Source organism: Orcinus orca, chromosome 3, assembly GCF_937001465.1.
Source record: "Orcinus orca chromosome 3, mOrcOrc1.1, whole genome shotgun sequence".
In the NCBI taxonomy this organism is placed as follows: domain Eukaryota; kingdom Metazoa; phylum Chordata; class Mammalia; order Artiodactyla; family Delphinidae; genus Orcinus; species Orcinus orca.
In genome coordinates, this window is record NC_064561.1 from 105,470,363 (window position 1) to 105,497,784 (window position 27,422).

Below are 27,422 nucleotides of genomic sequence, written 5' to 3' on the forward strand. Positions count from 1 at the left end.
TATACATTTGCTTGTTCTAATGAATTTTGGAATCTATTTGGTAAAGTCCACAAAAAAAATCTATTAGCATTTTTTTTGAGATTGTTTGGATTTATAAATTCAGAAAGCATTGAAAATTTTTATGACATTAAGCTATCCCATCAATGAACATGATGTATCTACTTATTTGGATACTTTATGTCTTTTATTAAATTCTATAATTTTCTCATATTTTCTCTAGAATTTGCATATTTTATTAGTTTTTATTTCTAATTGATCTCCAATAAAAAAACTTAAAATTTTTATGGACTTACATTCTCATCCAGCTATTTCCCTTCTCCCCCTTATAGTTAAATTTCTTGAAAGAGTTATCTACACTACTGTTTTCACTTAGACACCTCACTTCCTCTTAAACATAATGCTGTTAGGTTTCAATGAACCCCAGTTCATCAAAATAGCTCAGTCACCAATGGCATACATTACTTAAAAAATCCAAGTCTTTTCTAGATCCTTATCTTGCTTGACTTTTAATAAATTTACATGTTTTTAGTTCCAGTTTCCAGTTCTGCATGTAAGGAACTTGGAAGTTGCCACTCCATCCAATAACAAGTAAAAAGCTGAACACACTGAAAACTCAACAACTCTTCTTGGATCCATAAAACAGGGGAGGACCCAGGGAAACTGATAACCTCATGGTCTGAGAGATAGACAGGTGAATATAGGGAGCAGTGGCTTACCAGAGCAGAGCCTGGTTAGTGGAAACTGCCTCAGGAACTAGTACTGGGGTACAAAGCCTGAACTGTAATTGAAAAATTGCTGGCAGCTGAGAGCAATCAACTGTGAGAATTGAAAACTCCAAGGCAATTAATTTATAATATTTACAATATTGTGAGATTTCCCTCCAGGAGTTTGGCTATATTCTCAAGTAAATATCTGACAAAAATAATAATTATGTGGGAGTAGTGATCCTATACCCAAAAATTTACCCAAGAGAACTAAAAACTTATGTGCACACAAAAACCTGTATATGAATGTTTATTTCAGCTTTATAATTGTCAAAACTTGTAAACAACCCAAATTAGTAATGAATGTGGTAAATATTAATCCAACTATAACAAAAATCACTTTGAATGTCAATGATCTAAATGCACCAATTAAAAAACAGAGATTGTCAGAGGGGATCAAAAAACATGACCCAACTACATGTTGTCTATAGGAAACCCACTTTCAATACAAAGAATATTAGATTAAAAGTAAATGGATAGAGAAAAATATATTATGTTAACACTAATCAAAAGAAGGCAGGAATAGCTATATTAATCTCAGAAGAGACTTCAAAATGAGAAAAGTTATCAGAGATAAGCACATTATATAATGAAAAAGGGGTCAATTCTCCAAGAAGACATAAAAAACATGAACGTGTATGCACCTAACAACAGAGCATCAAACTACATGAGGCAAAAACTGATAGAACTGCAAGGAGACATAGATGAATCGACTATCATAGTTGGAGACTTCAACACTCCCTCTCAGAAATGGACAGAACTAGTAGGCAGAAAATCAGTAGGGCTACAGTTAACCCAACACCACCATCAATCAACTAGATAAAATTGACATCTTCATCCAACAATATCAGAATACAAATTCTCAAACTCACATGAAACATTCACTAAGATAGATCACATTCTGGGTCATAAAACACACCTTAATAAATTTTAAAAAATAGAAATCATACAATGCCTGCTTTCAAACCAAAAAGGAATTAAACTAGAAATCTGTAATAACACTTTACATATTTTAAATTACATAATTCACTCTTTGTGATGTATATTTCTATGGGTTTTAATAAATGCAAAGAGCTGTATATACCATCACAGTCACGATCCAAAAAGTTCGATCACAGAAAAATTCCTGTGTGTTGCCTCTTTGTAATCAACCCTTTCCTGTGCCCAACTCCTGCAAACCACTGTCTTCCATCTCATAATTTTGCCTTTTCCAGAACTGTCATATAAGTGGAATCATACGATAAGATGCCTTTTGGTTCTAGCTTCTTTCACTTAACAAAATACATTTGACATTCACTCATGTTGTTGCATGAATCCCTCATGGTTTCTTTCCCCCTTTTATTGCTAAATAGTATTCCAGTGTATAGATATACTATAAACTGTTTATTCATTTATTCACATTTGAGTTGCTTCCAAGTTTTGACAATTTTAAAGCTGAAATAAACATTCATGTACAGATTTTTATGTATATGTAAGTTTTTAGTTGTCTTGGATAAATATTTGGGAATATAAGTAAACATAGGACCATATGTTTAGATTTGTTTAAGTTAACAAAATTATGAAACCGTTTTTCACAGTGGCCATGTTATTTTAAATTCTTACCAGCAAAGTATGAGGATTCTAGTTGTTCCACATCCATGCTAACACTTGGTAGTGTCAGGAATTTTTTTCCTATTATAATAGATGTATATTGATTTATACATATATATGTATAGTATATATTTCATTGTGATTTTAATTTGAATTTTCATCATGAATACTGGTGTCTTGTCATATGGTTATTTACCATCAATATGTCTTTTTGAGGGCTTCCCTGGTGGCGCAGTGGTTGAGAGTCCGCCTGCTGATGCAAGGGACACGGGTTCGTGCCCCAGTCCGGGAAGATCCCACATTGCCACGGAGCGGCTGGGCCCGTGAGCCATGGCCACTGAGCCTGTGCGTCTGGAGCCTGTGCTCCGCAACGGGAGAGGCCACAGCAGTGAGAGGCCCGCGTACTGCAAAAAAAAAAAAAAATATATATATATATATATATATATATATATATATATATATATGTCTTTTTGAGTAAAGTGTCTGTTCAAAACTTTGGCTTTTTTCTTTTGAGTTATTTCTTGTTGTTGAATTTTGTGAATTCTTTATAGTCTGAATGCAAGTCTTCTCAGAAATTGAGGTATAATTGTCACATAACATTATACTAGTTTCAGGTGTACAATGTAATGATTCAATGCATTTTTCTTATATCTGTTGGCCATTTGTATGTGTTCTTTGAAGAACTGTATATGCAAGTTCTTGGCCTATTTTTTAATTACTTACTTGTTTTTTGGGGTTTTTTTGGCTATTGAGTTTCTTATATATTTTAGATATCAATCCCTTATTGAATAAATAGTTTGCAAATATTTTCTCCCATTCTGTAGTTTGCCATTCCATTCTATTGATTGTTTCCTTTGTTACACAGAAACTTTTTAGTTTGATGCAGTCTCATTTATCTGTTTTCCTTTTGTTGCCTGTGTTTTCGGTGTCATATAAGAGCAAACCTTTTAGCAAGGTATCTCAGGCTTTCAAAATCTGACCCCAGTCTGCCTTTCTTATTTCATCTTTCACCATTACACTGCTGCATACCACATTCCAGGTCTCTGGGCCATTCCTAATTCCTGAAAATGCCATGCACATCTATGTGTCTCTGCATATTGTACTTTCTTCTTGAAGTATGTGTCCTCTGCTATCTATCCACAAGGCACAGTATTACAAAAGTCTCTGGAGGTTTTCTTAATCCTCCCTCTCCCAAGGAAGAATTAGTTGCATTCAGCTTAGTTAGGTCTCCTAATAAAGTATGCAATACAGTTGTTTACATAATTGTTTTTTATTCTAGATTATATCCCAGAAATTCATATCTATCAAAGATAGTATACGCTATTTTTAAAAATAAATTTGGTCATTTTGTCTCAGTTTCTTTATCTATAAAATGATAGTGCTTCTAAATTTGCCTGCCAATAGTAACCAGCTGAAATGTATATTTAAATACATATTCTAGAGTCCCTCCCATAGATTATGATTTCAGGGGTCCAGAAATTCATATTTGAAATGACCTCACTAGGTGATTCTCATAATCAGATTTATTTATGGGACACTGAGTTAGATTACTTCTAGGGCCCTATCCTGCTCTAAAATTTCTTCTTTTTTTTATCTACACTTTCATAAAGCATACACGAGAATAGAAGTGAGAACAAAGAAAGAGGGCATGTTTTAAGATGACTAGCTGGAGTTTTGGTAACTGATACCCATTCCCTTTCCTTTAGTCCTTAATTTCAAGGTAATTTTGAAATTTTAAGCCTGGGAAACAGGTGGAAATATCATTAGAGTACAGGGAAAGTAGAGTACACCTTACACCTGGTACAATGCTTACAACTTGCAAAATACTTTCCACTTCCTTTATCCTTTTTATGCCAGGGAAAAGTGGAATGGGCAGGACAGCAATCATTGTTCACATTTTATAAAAATACCTTTTGAGTGTCTATGTCATATGAGGAAAAAATAGAGTATTTCGTATAGAAAAAGGCTCTGATCTTCTATGCATTTGAAAGAGGTAAATTTCTCAAACGGTACATGCCGAGGTAAAGAGTTATTGGACTGAGTTGGAAAGATATATTTTCCAGATATTTCAAAGCCATCCAAATCTTTTTTCCCATCACCAATGGACAATTATTTTAGAAAATTGCTGTAAATGCCCCTTTGATTTTTAAAATTTTAATTCTGAAATAATTCAGATTGACAGAAAACTTACAAAAATAATAGAGTTCCCATATACCCTCATTCAGCTTCCCCTAATGTTAATATTTCACATACCACAGTACAGTCAACAAAACCAAGAAATTAATATTGGTACTAAACTACAGACTTTACACTGGTGATCATTTTTCCACTAAGATCCATTTTCTGTTCCAGGATCTGACCCAGGATCCCACACTGCATTTAATTGTCAAGTCGCTTTAGTCTCCTTCAATCTGTTACAGTTCCTCAGTGTCTTTTTCTCTTTATTGACCTTGACACTTTGGAAGAGAGTACCGGTGGAGCTATTTTGTCACATATCCATCTGATGATTTCTCATGTTTACATCAAGTTTATGCATTTTGGGCAAGAACACCATAAAAAATGTGTTGTGTCCTGCTCAGTGCATAATATCAGGAGACATGGTGGTACCTGCCAAGTTTCTGCAGGTAATTATTCCATTCCCTTGTCATTAATAAATATCTTAGGGGAGATGCCTTGAGACTATACAAATATTCTGCTTCTCCTCAAACTTTTGCCCATGAATTTTAACATCCTTCAACATATTTTTGCCTCTAATAAGTATAACTGTTCTGTCTGTCTAATGAAGATTTTTAATTTTCCTTATTCCCTCTACATATATTAACTGGAATTTTTCTATAAAGGGAAGCTATCTCTCCCCCCTCAATTATGTATTTATTCGCTTGTGCCCTTCATTTTTGAGTGTTCCTTCTGTTTCCCTTTCTTGTCAGGCCAACAGAAATTCAGCAAGCAATAGATAAAAGTAAACACCATTTAAAAAGACAACTCACAAAAAATTTTCAAATTTTTCACACTATCCTGTCAAGTCAGATGGATTTGTCAAACAAAAAAAGTTAGAATAAGATCAGACACATAAATACCATTGATCGAAGCAACATGAATCCATAAGAAACAAACTGACCTCAGAAAGACAAAAGTCCTTGCTGACTAACTTGTGGTGTCTTGAGAGCAAAAGCAAAGTCAATGCATTTTGATAACTAATGTTCATTTTGTTTTTCTCTGACTCTCTTACTGGGTAAAGTTTCTAAATAAAATAAGAAACTAATCACTTTATTTCAAAATGAATAATGGTTTTTAATGGTTTATTTTGGTTTGGGGCTTTTCCTCTCCAACCAGGACATCTATTATTTTTCAGAGAACAATCCAGCAAATAAGATAATGGTATTGAGTAATATGAATATTGATACCATCAAATGTTTCTACTTAAGGAAGATTATTTCCATGTTTATTTTGCAACAAAACATTTTGCAAAATAGGTTGTTTTCATAACAGATTGGTGTATCATGAATCAAAAAAATTGGTTGCATATGAGGAGAATAAACATTGATTCTGGAAATGAGCCACAATTTCTTGGGTGGCCTAAGAAGAAGTCACGAAACTTGTCTAGACCTGATTTTCTCACTAATGCAATAATAATAGTTTTTACCTACCTTGTTAAAAGATGTCAGATATTAATTAATGTTCACAATGGGCTTGAGATCTGTGATTAAAATCTGTTACTCTTGATGGAAAACACAGTCATTCAACCATTGAGAAGCAGTAAACGAACCCAGGGAGATGTGTAGTCCATGAGGAGAAATATTGGAGAGTGAAGTTAGTCAGGAATGAGGAGCAGGTGCTGGGACAAGAATCTCTTTTGATGTGTAAGTACTTGCATATTTTTCTTCATAGAATTAGGTAATACACCTCTCTAATGTTTCAATACGGGGACTATTTTTCTCTACACTAAGATTTTTAAACTTTTTTTTTTTTTGCGGTACGCGGGCCTCTCACTGTTGTGGCCTCTCCTGTTGCGGAGCACACGCTCCGGACGCCCAGACTCAGCAGCCATGGCTCACGGGCCTAGCCGCTCCGCGGCATGTGGGATCTTTCCGGACCGGGGCACAAACCCGCGTCCCCTGCATCGGCAGGCAGACTCTCAACCACTGTGCCACCAGGGAAGCCCTAAGATCCTTAAACTTTTTTGTGCCATGGACCATTTTAACATTTTAGAGAAGCCATAGACCTCATCTAATAATAATTTTTAAATGCACAGAAAATATGTAGGGTTATGAAAGAAACCAAATTTATTAAGGCACAGTTTTCAAAATGTTTTTTAAAATTTAATTTTAGAGCACTACATGTGCTTCTTTATTAAATTAAATGAGATCTAATGGCAGTCTAAACACTACCATAATTTCAAAGTAGTAATGGTTGTAAACAACATTTTAAGATATTTGCAACAACTCTAATGTGGTATGAAAACATCTGTGTTTTCTATTGGTGTTAAGGTTAGAGGAACTGCTCTTATTTCTGTGGCTTGTTGCCTACATTAAAATTTTTTTTAATGCTAAGGTTTAGTTAGAAGTTACTGAAAATAAAGATGTATCTTGTTTCCCAACCAAATTTGTGGACCATAGGCTTCTTGGGGGTATTTGATCTTAGGTTAAGAAACCCCATTCTACACCTATCCTTGGATCCCTCAATAGCCAAACACTTAATACTACTTCTCAAAGTGTGATCAGGTGATCATGTTTATGGAGTGTTTATTAAAAATGCAATTCTCCTGGCCTTTTCTTAAACCTGTTGAATCTGCATTCTTAACAAGCATCCAGGTGACTGACATACACACTAAAGTTTGAGAACTGCTTCAAAGGTGGTTACATCAATAGCTATCTTCAGTGGAATCATAATTATCAAGCCAGAGATTCTTAAATATTAGTTTGAATATTATAATATATATAATAATACGATAGGAATGGAAATGGCCTAGAAATTTTAATGTTAATAGGCATTTAAAATACTGTGATGAATATGTTCTCGGCTCTATTATGAGAAATAATCCTAAACAAAGACACCAAAAGTCAAAGTATAAAATCTGCCTGGGAATGGGAGGAGCTGATGAGGAGATTTGCATCAATACCATCACAACTATACTCTACTTCCCTTTCCTTTTCTGCACTGGTTAACACCCTTCAAAAGAAAACCTGTACATAGAACACTTAACTATAGAGTCAATGCATTATATCACTGAGGATGCAAAAAATGAGGGACATTCTCTCTGCCCATTTTTAACATTGTGGTTTAAACTGGTAGGCAAAAATTAGTCATCATCAACATGAAAAGCAGTAATAACAGAGTAATAAGGCTACAGAAGATCTAAAGATCACCTTGTACTTTCAACTACTACCTTTTTCTTCTGCCTCACAAATCCCTAGCCCTATCCCAGAACTCTCTATAACTTGAGCTTCAAATCAGTATATCCAACTGCCTACTAGACATTTACCTCTGAATATCAGAGACGACTCAAATACTACAAACCAAAATTGAACTCACCACATTTTCCCACAGAATGGCTATCTCTTTTATATTGTCTTGAATATGGGTACCACCATCTAGTAAGATATTCAAAAATTGTCCTAGATGTTTCCCTATTTATCATTAAGTTTTTCTTTGCTAGGGGACATATTTGGAGTGATGACCAGTTTTAGAGCTCTAGCCATGGCCTAATGTTCTTTGAGTCAGCATTTTTTGGAGCACCAACCTCCAACCTGTCTGATTTAATAAGAAGGACATAGTCTAACAGTGAAAGATAAGAAAGAGAAAATTAAGGAAACAATCCCATTTACCATCACATCAAAAAGAATAAAATAAAATACCTAGGAATAAACCTACCAAATGAGACAAAAGACCTCTACTCTGAAAACTATAAGATGCTGATGAAAAAAATTGAAGATGACACAAAGAGATGGAAAGATATACCATGTTCTTGGATTGAAAGAATCAATACTGTCAAAATGACTATACTTCACAAGGCAATTTACAGATTCAGTGCAATCCCTATCAAAGTATCAATGGCAAGGACTTCCCTGGTGGCACAGTGGTTAAGACTCTGTGCTTCCAATGCAGAGGGCCCGGGTTCAATCCTTGGTCAAGAACTAGATCCCACATGCATGCCTCAACTAAGAGTTCATGTGCCACAACTAAGGAGACTGCATGTCGCAACTAAGGAACTCACATGCCACAACTAAGGAGCTGGTAAGCCACAACTAAGGAGCTCACCAGCTGCAACTAAGATGCAGCACAACCAAAATAAAAAAAAAATTTTAATTACCAATGGCATTTTTCACAGAAGTAGAATGAAAAATATTTTAATCTGTGTGGAAATACAGAAGACCCCAAATAGCCTGTGAAAGAAAAATGGAGCTAGAGGAATCAGACTCCCTGACTTCAGACTATACTACAAAGCTACAGTAATCAAAACAGTATGGTACTGGCACAAAAACAGATATATAGATCAATGGAAAAGGATAGAAAGCCCAGAAATAAACCCATGCACCTATGGTCACCTTATCTTTGACAAAGGAGGCAAGAATATACAATGGAGAAAAGACAGTCTCTTCAATAAGTGGTGCAGGGAAAACTGGACAGCTACATGTAAAAGAATGAAATTAGAACATTCTCTAATACCATACACAAAAATAAACTCAAAATTGATTAAAGACCTAAATGTAAGACCAGTTACTATAAAACTCTTAGAGAAAAACAGGCAGAACACTCTTTGACATAAATTGCAGCAATATCTTTTTGGATCCACCTGCTAGAGTAATGAAAGTAAAAACAAAAATAAACAAATGGGAACCAATTAAACTTAAAAGCTTCTGCACAGCAAAGGAAATCATAAACAAAATGAAAAGACAACCCACAGAATATTTACAAACAGAGCAAACGACAGGGGATTAATCTCCAAAATATGCAAACAGCTCATACAATTCAATATCAAAAAAACAAACAACCCAATCAAAAATGGGTAGAAGATCTAAATAGACATTTCTCCAAAGAAGACATACAAATGGCCAAAAAGCACATGAAAAGATGCTCAACATCTCTAATTATTAGAGAAATGCAAATCAAAACTACAATGAGGTATCATCTCACACCAATCAGAATGACCATCATCAAAAAGTCTACAAACAATAAATGCTGGAGAGGGTGTGGAGAAAAGGGAATCCTCCTACACTGTTGGTGCGAATGTAAATTGGTACAGCCACTATGGAGAACAGTATGGAAGTTCATTAAGAAACTAAAAATAGAGCTACCATATGACCCAGCAATCCCACTCCTGGGCATATACCCTGAGAAAACTGTAATTCAAAAAGACATGTGCACCCCAATGTTCATTGCAGCACTATTTACAATAGCCAGGACATGGAAGCAATCTAAATGTCCACTGAGAGATGAAGGGATAAAGAAAATGTGGTACATATATACAATGGAATATTACTCAGCCATTAGAAAAGAATGAAATAATGCCATTTGCAGCAAAATGGATGGATCTAGAGATTATCATACTAAGTGAAGTCAGAGAAACACAAATATCATATGATGTCACATATATGTGGAATCTAAACAATATGATACCAATGAACTTATTTATAAAACAGAAACAGACTCACAGACATAGAAAACAAACTTATGGTTACCAAAGGGGAAAGGTAGGGGGGAGGGATAAATTAAGAGTTTAGGATTAACATATACACACTACTATATATAAAATAGATAATCAACAAGGACCTACTGTATAGCACAGGGAACTCTACTCAATATTCTGCAATAACCTATATGGAAAAAGAATCTGAAAAAGATGGATATATATATATATATATATATGCATAAGTGAATCACTTCTGTACACCAGAAACTAGCACAACACTGTAAATCAACTATACTCCAAAATAAAATAAAAATTAAATAAAAACAAAAAGACGGTCATAGTGATTGGAAAATAGCTCTCATGTCCCAAACTAACTACAACAACACAACTGCAGCCCTAAGAAGGCTTAGGAGAAGTGGCTTCTACCAACTCAAATTTAGGCCTCTGAAAGAAATGTCTTTTGCTTCTTTGATTCATGTTTCCTTATATTCATATTTTCTTGCCCTTCACTTCATTCAATTAGTGAGATTTAAATTTTTTTTTTATTTTTATTTTTTCGGTACGCGGGCCTCTCACTGCTGTGGCCTCTCCCATTGCGGAGCACAGGCTCCGGACGTGCAGGCTCAGCAGCCATGGCCCACGGGCCCAGCTGCTCCGCGGCATGTGGGATCCTCCCAGACCGGGGCACGAACCCGTGGTCCCCTGTATCGGCAGGCGGACTCTCAACCACTGTGCCACCAGGGAAGCCCAATTAGTGAGATTTTTGAGGTATAACTTTAGGGTATAGTTCGTAAAGAATGGTCTCTCAGCCTGCCTCTGATCCAGGCAAGAGAAATCCTTGGAGTCTCACAGGGTCCTGGCTGAATCATGAGCAGACTACATTGGGGTTGAAAGCCAAAGGACAACCCAATAACATGATTCAGAATTTGGAATTTGATCACCAACATCTGGTGGAGTTAAGCTGACCAAAGTGAGTATATAACTAAGGTTTGGGAGGTAAGATCATTTGAGTATCTCAAACTTGAAGGACGGTTGCACTATTGATGGGTAAATCCCCACAAGAAGAGCAAAGCTACTGCAGCAGGAAGGAGCTAGTAAGTGGACCATGGTCACGGTGAAAATATTCATTTCTTAGGTAACAGGCTGATCTGAAGGCTGAGTTTCAATAGGTAAATTTCTGATTTAGCAATGCTAGTTACCTTGCTGGACTGCTCTGTGTTCTCCACTTTATTATCTGTTTTCCTCTTCATCCTATTCCACCCAGGGCAGAAGGAACAATATGTTACACCAGAGAAAATAGAGCAAATTCCTGCTGCAGCAGGAAAATAGGTGACAGAAAAGAATGTTTGCATCACTATGAGAAGGATAAGTTTAGCCAAAGCTATGTGATTTCAACACTGACAAAGGTGAGATTTGGGGAATGAGACATGGCTGAGATAAAACACTTCTTAATGAGCCCCTGTGTGTAGAGTGGTAGGATGTGCTTAGAGCAGCAGCATAAGCAAAAAAGTTGGGGTTCTGCTGGGATGAAAGCAGCTCACACAGGCCACCCTCAATTCAGGCCAAAATCGTGAGGCCAAAACAATGGAACCTTAGGGGACAATAAAAATAATTCAGAAAAAGGCAGAACATGAGGATCTCAGGAAAGGCCTGTCATGTGGTACATATATACAATGAAATACTACTCAGCAATAAAAAAGAACAAAATAATGCCATTTGCAGCAACATGGATGCAACTAGAGATTATCATACTAAGTGAAGTAAGTCAGAAAGAGAAAGACAGATACCATATGATATCACTTATAAGTGGAATCTAAAATATGGCACAAATGAACCTATCTACAAAACAGAAACAGACTTACAGATATAGAGAACAGACTTGTGGTTGCCAAGGGGGAGGTGGGGAGGGAGAGGGATGGACTGGGAGTTTGAGGTTAGTAGATGCAAACTATTACATTTAGAATGGATAAACAATAAGGTCCTACTGCATAGCGCAGGGAACTATATCCAATCTCCTGGGATAAACCATAATGGAAAAGAATATGAAAAAAGAATGTGTACATGTGTATAAATGGGTCACTCTGTTGTACAGCAGAAATTACCACAACATTGTAAATCAACTATACTTCAATTAAAAGAAAAAAAAGAAGTTTGGAAAAGAGATGTGGCATGATCTGACTTACACTTTCAAAGGATCTCTAGCTGCCGCATTGAGCACAGACTGGAGAGGAAAAGGGGTTTGGAGGGCAAGTAGGGAGAATGCAGAGGATGAGTTCAGAGGCTATTGTAGTAATCCAGATAAAAGATCAAAAAGTTTTTAAAATAGTGAAAAGTTTTTGGAATTGGGATATCTTTTGAAGGTGAATTCTAAAAGAATTAATATTGGATTGAATGTGAGTATAGAAAAAAACAAGAATTAATGACTATTCCCAATTATAAATTCCTTATTGTAAAACAGCACTCCAAAAAATTAAATTCAGCAGTTAAATAAGAGCATCTTTAAAAATAACAATAACAACAATAGTAGCTGTATTAGTCAGGAGAATCTAGGTTATGTTACTATAAGAAAAAAAGAAAAATCTCAGATAAAAGTCAGTTTCTTCCTTTATGCAAAGTTTGTTGCAGGTTTAGGAACTGTTTTAGGGCAGCTGTGTTCCATAGACTTTCCAGTGATCTAGATTGCTTCAATGTGTTGGCTCTTTCATCTCAACTTGAGGCCTCCTCCATGACAAGCAGGAAAAGAAAGATAAAGAAATGTGGGAAAAAAAAAAAGGGGGGGACTTCCCTGGCGGTCCAGTGGTTAAGATTCCATGCTTCCAGTGCAGGGGGCATGGGTTCAAGCCCTGGTTGGGGAACTAAGATCTCACATGCCGTGCAGCCAAAAAAAAATTTTTTTTTAATTAAAAAAAAAAGTGTGAATGGGCTTTTCCCTACCTCTGCCTAAAAGTGATATGCATCACTTCTGCTCACATTTCACTCACATATCTAGTGCCACAGCTCTACTCAACAGCAACGGAGCTGAGGAGTGGTCTTCCATGTATCAGGAAGGGGAAAAGAATGTATATTACTAAAAGCTAGCTTTGTCAACTACATTAGCTAACATTATATAGCATTTTCAATGTGACAGGCTATGTGTACTATGACCCACAAATAAAGACTCCCAGTGATATGTTCTCAATAGTTTCTACATTGATTGGAATAGCACAGCCTGGGCTCATTGTCCTAGACCCTAACAGAAATTATTTCTAATGCTTGGGAATCCACCATGACCAGGATTTAGAAATGCTCTGGGAAAATCCAATTCTTCCCAGATATGTACATGCAATAAGGAAACAGGAATTATGTCTGCCAGTTTCCACCTTTATTTGTGAGTTACAGCATACTCTGGGGATGGGGTTATGATACTAACTAAAGACAAGTCCACATAAACAAGCCATGGCTCTCAGCAGAGTCCATGCTTAGGCATAAACATTCATGAACTCTGTTCTTCCAGTGTTTGGATACCAAATTTCATGTCTTGGGAAATTGATGCTATGTCTGAAAAGATTAATTACCAAGGTGTCTGGAAGACAGCCCTACCCTGCGGCACCTTCAACTTCATCACTGCTACTCCCTGCCGATAGCAGTTAACTTTTATACCTAGCAGGATTGAAAGAAGTCCAGGGCACCCAGCATGGCACCATATGCAATAAGGATTCCTATACCCAGGACTGAATTTAGGCCAAGAGTCTGTATTATGTTGCCTCTTATTTCCATCACATCACTCATTGCGGGCCAAAACACAAGTGTTCATCCAAAATACAAACCTAGAAGTCCAAAGGGCAGTTAAAACCACTTTTGACCCCCTAACATCTTTGAAGGGCATCCCTCTATATTAATTGTACCAGAGTCATGTTGCAACACTAAGTGGTAGTGGACAGGTTAATTCTGATCAACAATTTATCTTTTCTTCAAGGCTGAGCTCAGCCTCAGACATTACAATCCTTTGGTTCTCCATGGTACACAAAAACATACTCAGTTCAAGTTCAGTTTCTGGAAAATATAAACTCACTGTAAAGATGAAGAGTTTTTATTATCTTAGGAACAAATGTGAGAATTCTTTTTATAGAGAAAGAGCTATTTTTATTGGGAAAATATTTTTAAGCTGAGAGTTGGAGCTGAGGTCCTGAAGTCTGGGTATTAGGGGGCATGAAAACTTAAGAGGAAGGGAAAAGTAACTCTTGAAAAAGAAGCAGAGGAATTTGAGCTTCTAGGGAATATATCAGAGGGAGGAAGAAAAGTAAGCAAAGTTGATGTATAAAAGAGGGACGGGCCAGAAAGAGAAAATCCCTGTGGCATGTTATCTGAGAAAGAACTTAGGAAATCAATGATGTCATAAGCATATGAACCATAGCATACAAACTATTCCTCCTTGTCCCCTGCAATAGCTCAAATGAAATCTATATTTCTCACTAACACTTCAGTGTGAGTTAAATTTTATGTGAAGGATCTGAGTCCTATATCTTGGATGAGACAAAATAACACAGGATTTTGTTTTCAGAACAAATACTATTCGTAGCTGTGTAGCTTCAAACTAACTTCCCATTATATTATTCTTTATGTACAATATCCATTAGGAAAAAAAATGCTTCTAATGCTTCTTCCTTCTTAATGTCTCATGTATTATTCTTCTTTTCCTCTTTCTATTGACACATCCTAGTGGGCTAGGTACTGATACCTTTAGATCAGTATGACTGAAGTAGATTCTGAATTATTCTCTCTCTCTCTCTCTCAAAAACTCTAGTATCTTCTGTGCATACCAGCCTTACTACTTTTCCTAAAATTGTTCCATTAGAACATTCTCTTATTCAATAACCTGCTATTGTTGGCCAAAATATTGGTAGTAATTTCTTCAATTATATCTTCCTCATTTTTGTAACCCCTGCTCCTATACTAAATCATTTTTTTAAATTAATGGCTTTAGGGACTTCCCTGGCGGTCTAGTGGTTAAGACTTAGTGCCTCCACTGCAGGGGACACGGGTTCAATCCCTGGCCCGGGAACTAAGATCCTGCATGCCATGCAGTGGGGAAAAATAATAAAATGAAATGAAATGAAATAAAATAAAATAGAATAAAGGCTTCAAAATTATTCCAAGTGGGTGCTAGAGGAGTACATAACAGAAAACAAGTAATACCACAAGGAAAAAGGAAAGCAAAGAAAAATAATATGTGATGAACTCTTACCATATCATCTTATGTATTCCCCCAACAGCCTGTGAGTTTGATATCATTATTCTCATTTCACAGATGAGAAACTAAGGCTAAAAAGTTAAGTGATGACCAAGCATACACAGCTCGAAAGTGGCAAGTCAAGAGTTAATGACAAGTCTGACCTTTTTGCCTCTTTCTCTGGCCTCAGGTGGGTGCCATCTATGTTTTGAATCACGAGTACTGGTTTCACAGCTGGGAGAGAAGGGGGAATTCTATCATAGGCAGAGGAAACAGTATGAACAAATAGATACTCATATACATGGGACATTCAGGAAAATTAGAGTTGTCAACAATTGTTGTAGCACAGTTTCACCACCACTTCCATTGCCAGGTTGGGTAGGCAGAATGGAGAACCTGCCAGTGGTCTGGAGCAAGACTTGGGGTAGAAGGTAGAATCACTCACTAAACAGTTAGCCATGAGAGTATGTGTGTTACTAGAGGTATTCTAGATCAAGATGGAGCTATCTGCTGTCCCATCCTCAAAACTAACCACTATTCTAACTTCTAAAATTTAGTTTCTGAAGTTTATACTAATAGAATCATGCAGTTTTTTATTTGATGTCTGGTTTCTTTCAGTCAGCATATTTGTGAGATACATCCACACTGTGTATGTAGCTATAGAATGTGTTCACTTTCACTGCTGAATGGTGTTCTATTTTATGACTATGCCACACACTATTTATTCATTTTTATTATTATTTTATTGGTAAGAACATTTAACAAGAGATCCACTCTCTTAACCAATTTTAAGTGGACAGTGTAGTATTGTTGACTATAAGTACAATGTTGTACAGCAGATCTCTAGAGCTTATTCATCTTACTTAACTGAAACTTTATGCCTGTCGATTAATAACTCCCGTTTCCCCTCTACCCAGCCACTGGTAACTACCATTCCAACCTTTGACTTTATGAATTCTACTACTTAAGAAGCTTCATATAGGTGGAATCACTTCTATACCTGATTTATGTCATTTAGCATAATGTCCTCAAAATCCATCCATGTTGTCACATACTGCAGAATCTCCTTCTCTTTTTAAGGTTGAATAGTATTCATATATATATATGCACACACACCATATTTTCTTTCTTTGGAATGACCTAAGGAAAAGCTAGCATGCATTCAGGGGCAGCCTTGGTATGGGAGGCTGGGTTTGCAGCACACAAGGTCACCAGGGCACTGCTTCCACTGTGTACTCTGATTCCCTACCTGAAGCTGCAGGCCCTAGATGTGGAGCAGTGTGTATGTCAGACAGGCTTGGCATGAAGGAATTAAATATAGCATAGATGAGCAGGGATAAATATAGGAGGAAATACTAAAGGGTTGGTTAATTCAACGAATTATCTTAAAGAACCTTATCAGTTGTCCTCCAACAGGTGTAAGTGTAAATGTCTATAAGGTAGGGAGAACCGTCCAGTGTTTCCCATATGGCCTGATTGCCGTGATGTTTAGTATAGGTTTCTATGTACTTTATATTGCTCCTTGCATATTGGGAGAGTATATTACTCAGTTTTCCCATTTTTAAGAGTCAAACTGGCTTCTGAAAAAAGATAGGAAGTGGAGAGAAATTTCTTTGTTTAATTGAAAAGATATCCTGAAGTTCATGATTTCAGGCATGACTACATCCAGGGACTCAAAAACAAAGTGGATCTCAGTCCTTCTCTCTCAATCTCTCTCTCTCTCTTAAGTTTGTGTATTTATTCCCAACAGCATATATTGAGGTAGTGTAACATACTGGTAATAAACACAGGTTCTACACCCAGACTGTGTAGGTTGAAATTCAGCTTTACCATTGGCTGTAAAACTTAGGGCAAGACAGTTAGCTTCATTTACCTCATCTCTAGAGTGGGGATGAAAAATGTCAACCCTGTCTCTAAGAGCTATTGTAGGACTAAATGATTAAATGCATGGTTAATTAATACATAGTAATTGCTCAACAACTCTTGATTCTAACCATACCTTGATTCTCTTTTTCTTTGCATTAACTTCAGTCTCAGATAGGCTCTCCTCAGACAGGCTCTCCACAAATGGTAACAAAATTGCTATCATCAGCTCAAGATTTTTATTATTAGGTTTAAATCTGTTGTAAAGGAAGTTTTGTACCCCGATTACAACATATAGCTCAGAAATTATCTTCCTGTCTTCTATTGTGTAGTTATCCATGACCCAAGCACTGTGGCTAGGCTAATGTGATTCTCTGACTGGATCACATAATCACTCCTGGATCAAACTGGTGGCATCAGTCCCAACCTAACAATGTGGATTGACAATAGAAGACAGGCAATGCCCTAAAAAAAAAAAAAAAAGCTGATGCCTTTATTATAAGACAGGAGAATGTGCTGTTCTGGCTAAGCTAAAACAACAAATGTCCAAGAGCAGAGGGAATCCTGTAGGTTTCCTTGAGCAGCTCATCCAGGTATTAATCAGAGGCTTGTTAATGGAGGGGCAAAAAATGGGGAAGTAGGGATGGAAGCTGTGATGAAAATGAATGTTGTGATTAGCTGAATGGGTACAGCAATATACTCTTTGAAATTTCCACTGTAGTGGATTATTCCTTGGGCCTGTATGGTATGTATGTGGAAGTGATCTTCTATAAATGATCTTTTAGAACATGTTTGGTGAGTTAATTGTTCTAAGATGGTAGGTGTTGGACAAGTGGATATGAGGATTTAAAACTGTGAGCAGTGACAGCTGGAAGCATGAGGAGAAAAGGGCTCAATGGTAAGATATCAGTGCTAGGCAATTTTTCTTAAGTCATATGACAATGACAGGGGATTAGAGTTCAGTAAAGAGAATGAAGTCTGGAATTTTGGTGAGTGCATCTACCAAGACTGTGATGTGATCTTTGGAAAGATGCAAGTATTTTATGAAATCCATGGTGATGGTTTTTCAGAGGGGCTAGGGACTTGGAGTGAATGAAAAAGTCTTCCAGGATTTCCTGATCCCAAAGAAGTACATGACTGGGTGGTGCAATAGTGTAGGGCATTGTGTTAGAAGAGGGAGCATGTGAAATTTCTATGAGCAACATTGCAGGAGGACACAATTAAGATTCATGTTTATGTTTCCTCATTTGAAACATGGGGCAAGGTGTTTTTGTCTAGTTTAGGACCTGATCGGGGCTGTGTCTGGCTCACTACCAGACACTTAAAGGTATCATCTCCACTTGTTGTTTCTGCCTAATTATCTCAGTTATTGCCAATTGTGGCCAACTAGTGGACTCATGGTTTGGGCCAGCTTCTCAGTCAGTGCTCTCTTGTGGTCCTCCTGATCTAAGCCATAAGCATGGGTCAGTTTCAGATCACCTGCTGCTAGAAGAACCTTAATTCTATATCCATACTGTCCAAAAGAGATGTGCTAACTTGTTCTATTAGGGTAGGTTAGATACTTCAAACACAGACTAGGAGATGGCCAGAACCCCCCCCATAATTCCCCAAAGGGGAACTGCCAGGTTATCTAAATAAAATTAACCATTCATCTATGCCTCATTAGCAAGAGAATAAAAATGTTGCTTTTGTAGATTCCATATTTATTTATTAAAAAATATTTATTGAGCACTTACTATGTGTCAGGAAACTTTTTAATAGCTGGGAATGTTTCTGTAAATGTAGCAGATAAAAATCACCGCCCTCATCTAGTGTACATGCTAGTAAGATAAGACAGTAAACAAAATAAGCAAAACACAGGAAGGAAATGCCAAAATATCTGAGATTTGCTTTAAAATACAGTAGAAAAAAAGTAGTTGGAGTATAGGTTAAATAAAATTGGTAAAAAAATTGATAATTATTGAAGCTTGGTATTGGGAATATGGCATTCATTATACCATTCACACATGTGCGCATGCACACACACAATTGTTCATTTGTGATAAATGCTATATAAAAAAGTAAAGCAGAATAGGAGAATAAGTATTCGGGGTACAATTATAAACAGAGTGGTCAGGGAAGGCCTGCTGAAAGGTGATATTTGAACAAAGATCATAAGGATAGGGTTACACATTTACTCACTACACTCAGATGTATGACAATGAGGCCTTTGCATTTTCTATAGCTTATCTGATCCTTCTTGTGAGACCCTACCATTTTGGGAAGCAAGGAAGAAAAAAAATTAAATTTAATGCAACCCAGGAAAATCTCACCCTAATCTACTTGTTGCCTCAAATGTGTAGGATGAGGCACACTGATAAGGCAATGTAGAGACACAAACTTCTACCATCTATAGTGAATGCAACCTTGTCACTTAATTATAACAGGTCTAAGGCACCCAAGTATATTCTAAGTATGCAAGTCTGTACATTTTAATGTCTAACCCAAGTTTATAATTTTTACTTTCTCATCTTTCTTGGACAACTTCCCTCCCCCTTACCCCCTCAAATGCTCCCTAGTTTTTCCTTAAGGAGACACTAACTAGACCACAGGTTTAACAATTCATTCATTTTCTTATTTTATTTTCTTATTAAAATGTTAGTATCAAGAAGAGGGGTTTGATTGCCCAGGCCATCAGGAGTAGGGTCTATACAGTGTAACATCAGTTACAGTCTGTCCTTCTTTTGGTCAAACTCCTGTGCTTATCATCATAAGAATGGAAACATTCTGCAGCTGCATCATCCTTATCTGTTTTTCTCAGTGTCTTGATGACCTTACAATTCTCTCTGAATTCAGGGACTTCATACATTCTGCTTTTTATAACCTACATTACTACAATTCCATTCTCCAATATAAGGTGTTTTCCCTCTGATCAATTCTACTCAACACCAGGAATTTGAACAATCCAGATCGTCAGATTCTCTCCCTCAGCGCTGTCCCCCAGCCCCATCATCCCCTCCAGAAGCCGACTTAACCTCTCTCCTTTTTCTGATTCTTTGAATCCTCCCTTTCGAAAAACCCTAGGCAAGTTCTTTTTTTTTTCATGTATCATGAATAGTGGATTAAAAAGAAATGAAATTGTAATTTGTAATGGACATAGACTATATCAAAATGCACTGCAAGTAATAAAAGTAAGTTTTTTATGCAAAACTGTTGTTTCTGTAACATATATATATATACTAAATATTATACATATATGTGAACTGTGTCATAACACAATGTTTCCTATTGTGGTTAGTGGTGCTTTGAAAGTCTGGTAGCTATCAGGCCTAGCTTTTGATATGTTAAATGTGAGTAAAAAAAAAGATTGGGAAAACCTTTTCACCCTCCAGGTTTGCAAGACAATTATCTTCCTAAAGAGGTCAGGAAAGTCAGCTTTTGAGTCTAAAGCTCATCTGTGTCTTTTTTGGTATAGCATCCTTTGTGTAATAGCCTTGGGCTCCTTTTGTGTAATAAGCCTCAAACCCAGGGGGAGGAAGGCTGCAAAGAAGCACTAAGTTGTATCAGTATAATATTATAAAATAAAATATCACCCTATTAAACATGCCAATTATAAGTCTTGGGTTTCCATATGGATTTGCAATTGCTTAAGTAAGAAAGGCAGTTTTGGGAATTCCAAGGCGGTCCATTGGTTAGGACTCCATGCTGGTCGGGGAAATAAGATCCCACAAGCTGCTCAGCATGGCCAAAAAAAAAAAAGGCAGTTTTTCTTAGTGACCCCAAGACATACTTGAGGAGATGAAGCAGTGACGGCTTGCAGATCCCTTAGACAGCTGTGGGAGGAGCTGCTGATACCTGCAGGACAAGCAGTTTCTCTTTTTTTGTTTTGTTTTGTTTTTTACGGTATGTGGGCCTCTCACTGTTGTGGCCTCTCCCGTTGCAGAGCACAGGCTCCGCAGGTTCAGCGGCCATGGCTCACGGGCCCAGCCGCTCCGCGGCATGTGGGATCCTCCCGGACTGGGGCACAAACCCATGTCCCCTGCATCGGCAGGCGGACTCTCAACCACTGCGCTACCAGGGAAGCCCCAGTTTCTCTTTTTAAGCCAAGTAGGTATGTATAACTATTGTGGACAGCATTCCCCTCCCTCATATCTGAGCTTCAACAGATGCACTTATCCCATTAGAATGTAAGGATTTTTGTTGACTGCCCTATCATTAGTAATCAGAATAGCATTTAGCATACAGTGTGGGCTCAAAAAATATTTGTTGAAAAAATTGCTGATTTAAAGTGTATTTTTTGCATATATCTTTTAAAAGACTATGTTCCTAGAATCAACAGTTAGCAGCAAAATATCCATTGTCTCCACACAGGGACTGGGAATTAGGCTTGCCTGGGCTGCAGACCACTGGGCATGAGCATGACTATGGTGACTAAATTACCTGCAAAGGTCCAGAATAGAGAAAGCCAACGCACAGTCCCAAATTCAAGATTTAAGGGCCAGAACTTACACATAAATGCCAAGGTTAGGAAGTAGAAGAGATGGAATGAGGGATCACAATATGCATAAGAAATGGACCAGAACCAAGGAAGTAGAGGCCAGAATGGTTTCTGCAAACACCAATGGGTAGTTTCTTTTATAGCCTACAGGTAAGTGGCATGGTGAGTAACACTGCTTAAGAGATGCAAGGTTGAAAGAGAAAATGGAGGATGATTAAAGAAATAAGATTAAAGAAATAAGATATGTAGGTATGGTTTGGGGCAATAAAAGAAAAAGTAGTGAGGGCCTGAATAAAGCAGAGGGAAAAATAGATATTAGATACTCTTCTGATTAGAATTTTCAAGACTTGGTGACCTGTACAATACAAGGAATATAGCCAAAATTTTATAATAACTACAAATGGAGTAAAACCTTTAAAATTGTGAATCACTATATTTGTACATCTGTAACTTACATAATATCATACAACTGTACTTCAATTAAAAAAAAAACTTGGTGACCAATTGTTAGTATGATATAAAGGAAGAATAACAATGATTAAGGTAATTTATTTGGGAAACTGGGAAGGTAGTGACTGTATAAAAAGAGATGGAGACTCTGTGCGGGAGCAGTTTTGTTTCTCCATAAACTCAGTACCTTTATGAGTTTAATTTTGAACATGATGAATTTGAAGTGCCTGTAGAAAATTCAAGTTAAGAGGTCAAAAAGACCTTTGGAAATTTTCATCTAGATCTCAGAAAACCGGTTAGAGTTGGCCAAAATAATCTTGAGAAGGAAGAACAGAGCTGAAGGTATCAGGCTCCCTGACTTTAGACTATACTACAAAGCTATAGTAATCAAGACAATATGGTACTGGCACAAAAACAGAAATATAGATCAATGGAACAGGATAGAAAGCCCAGAGATAAAGCCACTCACATATGGTCAACTAATCTATGACAAAGGAGGCAAGGATATTCAATGCAGAAAAGACAGTCTCTTCAATAAGTGGTGCTGGGAAAACTGGACAGCTACATGTAAAAGAATGAAATTAGAATACACCCTAACACCATATACAAAAATAAGCTCAAAATGGATTAAAGACCTAAATGTAAGACTGGAAACCATAAAAATCCTAGACGAGAACATAGGCAGACACACTTTGACATATATCATAGCAATATTTTTTTTGACCTGTCTCCTAAGGCAAAGGAAACAAAAGCAAAAATAAATAAATGGGACGTAATTAAACTTAAAAGCTCCTGCTCAGCAAAGGAAACCACTGACAAAATGAAAAGTCAACCTTCTGAATGGGAGAAAATACTTGCAAATGATCTGAGTGATAAGGGGTTAACATCCAAAATATATAAACAGCTCATACAACTCAATAACAACAACAAAAAAACCCAATTAAAAAATGGGCAGAAGACTTGATAGACATTTTTCTGAAGAAGATACATAGAAGGCCAACAGGTACATGAAAAGGCCAACAGGTACATCAACATCACTAATGATCAGAGAAATGCAAATCAAAACCACAACGAGGTATCACCTCACACCAGTCAGAATTGCCATCATCAAAAAGTCTACAAATAGGGGCTTCCCTGGTGGCGCAGTGGTTGAGAGCCTGCCTGCCAATGCAGGGGGCACGGGTTTGATCCCTGGTTGGGGAACTAAGATCCTGCATGCTGCGTGGCACAGCCAAAAAAAAAAGTCTACAAATAATAAATGCTGGAGAGGGTGTGGAGAAAAGGGAACCCTCCTACACTGTTGGTGGGAATGTAAATTGGTGCAGCCACTATAGAGAACAGTATGGAGGTTCCTTAAAAAGATAAAAATAGAACTATCATATGATCCAGCAATCCCACTACTAGACATATATACAGAAAAGACAAAATCTCTCATTTGAAAAGATACATGCACCTCAGTGTTCATAGCAGCACTATTTACAATAGCCAAGACATGGAATCAACCTAAGTGTCCATCAACAGATGAATGGACAAAGAAGACGTGGTATGTATTTATACATATATAATGGAATATTACTCAGCCATAAAAAATGAAATTTTGCCATTTGCAGCAACATGGACAGACCTAGAGACTATCACACTGAGTGAAGTAAGTCAGATGGAGAAAGATAAATCTTATATGATACCACTTACATGTAGAATTTAAGAAAGAATACAAATGAATTTATTTATAGAACAGAAGCAGACTCACAGACATGGAAAACAAATTTGTGTTTACCAAATGGGATAGTGGTGGGGGGTGGGATAGGCAGGGTGGGAGGGATAACTTAGAAGTATGGGATTAATACATGCATACCACTATATATAAAATAGATAACCAACAAGAATTTACTGTAGAGCACAGGGAACTACATTCAATTTCTTGTAATAGACTATAATGAAAAAGAATCTGAAAAAATATATATATATGTGTGTGTGTGTGAGTGTATAACTGAATTGTTTTGCTGTATACCTGAAACTGATACAATATTGTAAATCACCTATACTTCAATTTTAAAAAATGAGAGTTAGTTAGACAATTACTAAGGACCCCTCATGTCTAAGAAAGGCAACCAATGTATAAACAATTCATCGGCAATGAGTTTAGATAGCATGAAGCACCTGTTAGTGAAGCAAGTGTTTTTAAAGCAGAATTACAGGATTTTGCCTCTGAAATATATATAAGCTATAGAATTCTTGAAAGCAGTCTATGACTGCCCTCTTCTGTTAATTATATGGTGAAGATAACAAACCAAATACACAGTGCTTTATTTTTAACTCATTTATAAGATTCTTACCACCCCTCCTGACAAATACTCATTTACTCAGAAAGGAGGAAATATGTTAAAATACTACATTCATGTGGGTTTGATTGTAAAATTTTACAGTGAATGAGAAAGCCCATGGCTATCATTGCATTAAGAAATTTACCCAAGAAAATAATATGCAACATGTTAGGCATCATGAATTCATGTCATTAAATATGTGTAATACTTACAAAGCATAAAAATGTTTTTATGCCAAAAAAGGAGCAGAGTTGATCTAGTCACAATTTTGCCTCTGAAAAGGCAGCAAAGAAATTTCTATTTTATATATGCTTGCCAAATCTCAAAGTTCAAGGATGTATCCCACGTATCTTTAATGTCTCCTGACAACTAATTGTGCTGTTTAGATATTTGATTTAAATTTCCTTCATTTTTATCTTGTGTTATTTATTTGTTTTTTTGTTTTGGTTGTTGCTATCATTTTATTCCAAGCATCAGAAATCAGCATTTTAAAACTGCAATGAATTATCTTACTTCTACATTCAAAATACAACTATTTTATTCATTCAACAACTTTAAAAAAAATTGAGGTATAACTCACATATCATAAAATTCACTCTTTAAAAGTGTACAATTCAGTGGTTTTTAGCCACAAGAGACAGCAACTATTTATTGAAGGCCTACTATGTACTAGGTTTCTGTTCAATTTGATATTCATGTACTAGAAGTCAGAATTTTCTAATTACAATATGAACATTTCATAGCTATGCCAGATAAACCAGGCAATGTTGGAATAATCATTGGTTCCTGACCAGAGATGAATTTAGCCAATGTGAAAAATAGAATAAGCTTCCAAAGTTAAAAACAATAAAATGTGCAGAGTCAAGAACTGTTTCCCCTTTGCATAGCCTGGCCTGCTCGTGAGCATAGACTAAATCTCTGGTATTAGCTGAACAGATGAGGAATGATTTGTCACCAGGTAGAACAGGAGATCATAGAATTTTAGAACAGGGTGATGCCTTAGAGATAATTTATATCCTATATCTCCACTGTACAGATCAGGAAAGCAAAGACCATAAGACAGTTAGTGTTCAGCTCAATTCTTACCTAATGCTTTCAGATTCTTACCTAATGCTTGTTCCTCTAGAATAGTTTGCAAACTATATTTCTCAGGGACCCAGGATTCTTGGAGAAACCTATAGGGCTTCTAGGATGATGGAGGGGTGGTTAAGTAGAAGAGCCTCTGCATCTCTCCCTAACTTACTCGAACAGCTTTGACTTCATAAGATTCTAAGCAAGCTTTTGTTTTAAAATAGCTTCACTGCTAAAAAAAACACATTTAAAAATTTTGGCATTTGCTAAACTACTCCACAGTGTCCAGAGGAGGTACATACCTAGTACTGCACACACAGTTTAAATATCCTGCCTAGAAAATTGCTCAACACCACCTAAACACTAAACTGGTTTCTTAGTACATGGTATATGTTTTAGGAATTGCTCTTTTTTCATGCAAGAAGATTTTTTTAAATATATTGTCCATGTTTGAAAGCCCCCTGAAGAAAGCATTTTTCATTTACTGACCTCAAGTTCAGGTTCTGAAATTACAGAGGAAAAAAAACCAACAAAAACCCCACACACGGGTAGATGACTATATTTATTAACTGAATGCAAATCTATTCACATTCAAAAATATATTTCTGACTATAGTTTCTGTAATATTAATCTGAATTGAAAATAGAATAGTATCTTCCCTAGAGTACTTCATTTTTAAAAACAAAATATTTATAAAGTGTCTGAAGTCAAATTATGCCTAAAGAAGTAATAAAGATGCTTTGCTAAAAAGTCTATTCAAATACATTCTAGTACTAGCATAGTTCTACTACTAGGATAGCAAGTATTTGTTTATTTCCTAAGGCAACTGGCCTTCAAGGAGTATGAAAGTCTGACTTGGCACCTGGAGTACCCAACATGTGTACTAAGTGTCACCAAAATGTGTTGGAGTAAAAAGAGTGGGGTGTAGACACTCACTAGATCAAAGCTCTTTGAAAGTCATCTCAATAAATTTACTTCTGTAGAAACTTTAATGCTTTCTTGGGTCACTCACTATATTCTAGGGTTGCCATTACTAAGTGCCACAGACTGGGTGGCTTAGACAAAAGAAATTTATTTTCTCAGCGTCCTGTGATGCTAGAAGCCTGAGATCAGGGTGTCAGCAGGGTAGACTTCTGAAGCCTCTCTCCTAGGCTTGCTGATGGCCGTCTTCTCCCCAACTCTTCACGTGGTCTTGCCTCTGTACCTGTTTCCAAATTTCTTCTTATAAGGACACCAGTTATATTGGAGTAGGGCCTACCCTAATGATCTCATTTTAACTGAATTACCTCTTTAAAGACCTTATCTCCAAATGCAGTCACATTCTGAGGTCCTGGGGGTTATGATTCAATAAATGAATTTTGAGAAGACACAATTCAGTCCACAGTGCTCACCATGCACCAATAAATGCTGCTGGTAAATGTTTAATAATTGGCTCTCCAAAAAGAAAATGCCCTGAATTTTAGCATTTACTTATTTCTTTGGCAATAAGTCTCCTATTTCAGCCAACGTCAGGCTACCAATGTGATTCCTCTGAGTGCAGAGTTGGGAAGAGATAGGCGGCAGCACAGCATTTTATAGTATTTCTACCACAGAAATAATGCAGATGTAAAAAACTTAACAGAGATCAGGAGTCAGCAAACTTTTCTGTATATGGCCAGGTACTAAGTGTTTTCGATTTGCTCAACTCTGTGTCGTAGCAAGAAAGCAGCCATAAACAATATGTAAATAGAAGGGCATGGCTATGTTCCAACGAAACTTCAGTTTGCAGTTGGCCTTTGCCCAGTGATAAGAAGTTGGGGACATCTAGCATTCTCATTGTTTCTTCAGCAGCTTTCAACCAGCCTTCATGAAGGTCCATTCCCCCGATCACGTTCTCCTGCTCCAGTTGCTGGTTCCCCCTGAACCTTCTCGGGCTAGATCAATAGGGCAGCCATGAAAGTGCACTTCGTCGATCTCCCTTCAAGATATAACTTTGCCATTCAGCTGCCATGAATGCTAATAAGCTAACTGCCTCCATCTGCAGCAATTTTAAGATATGCTACAG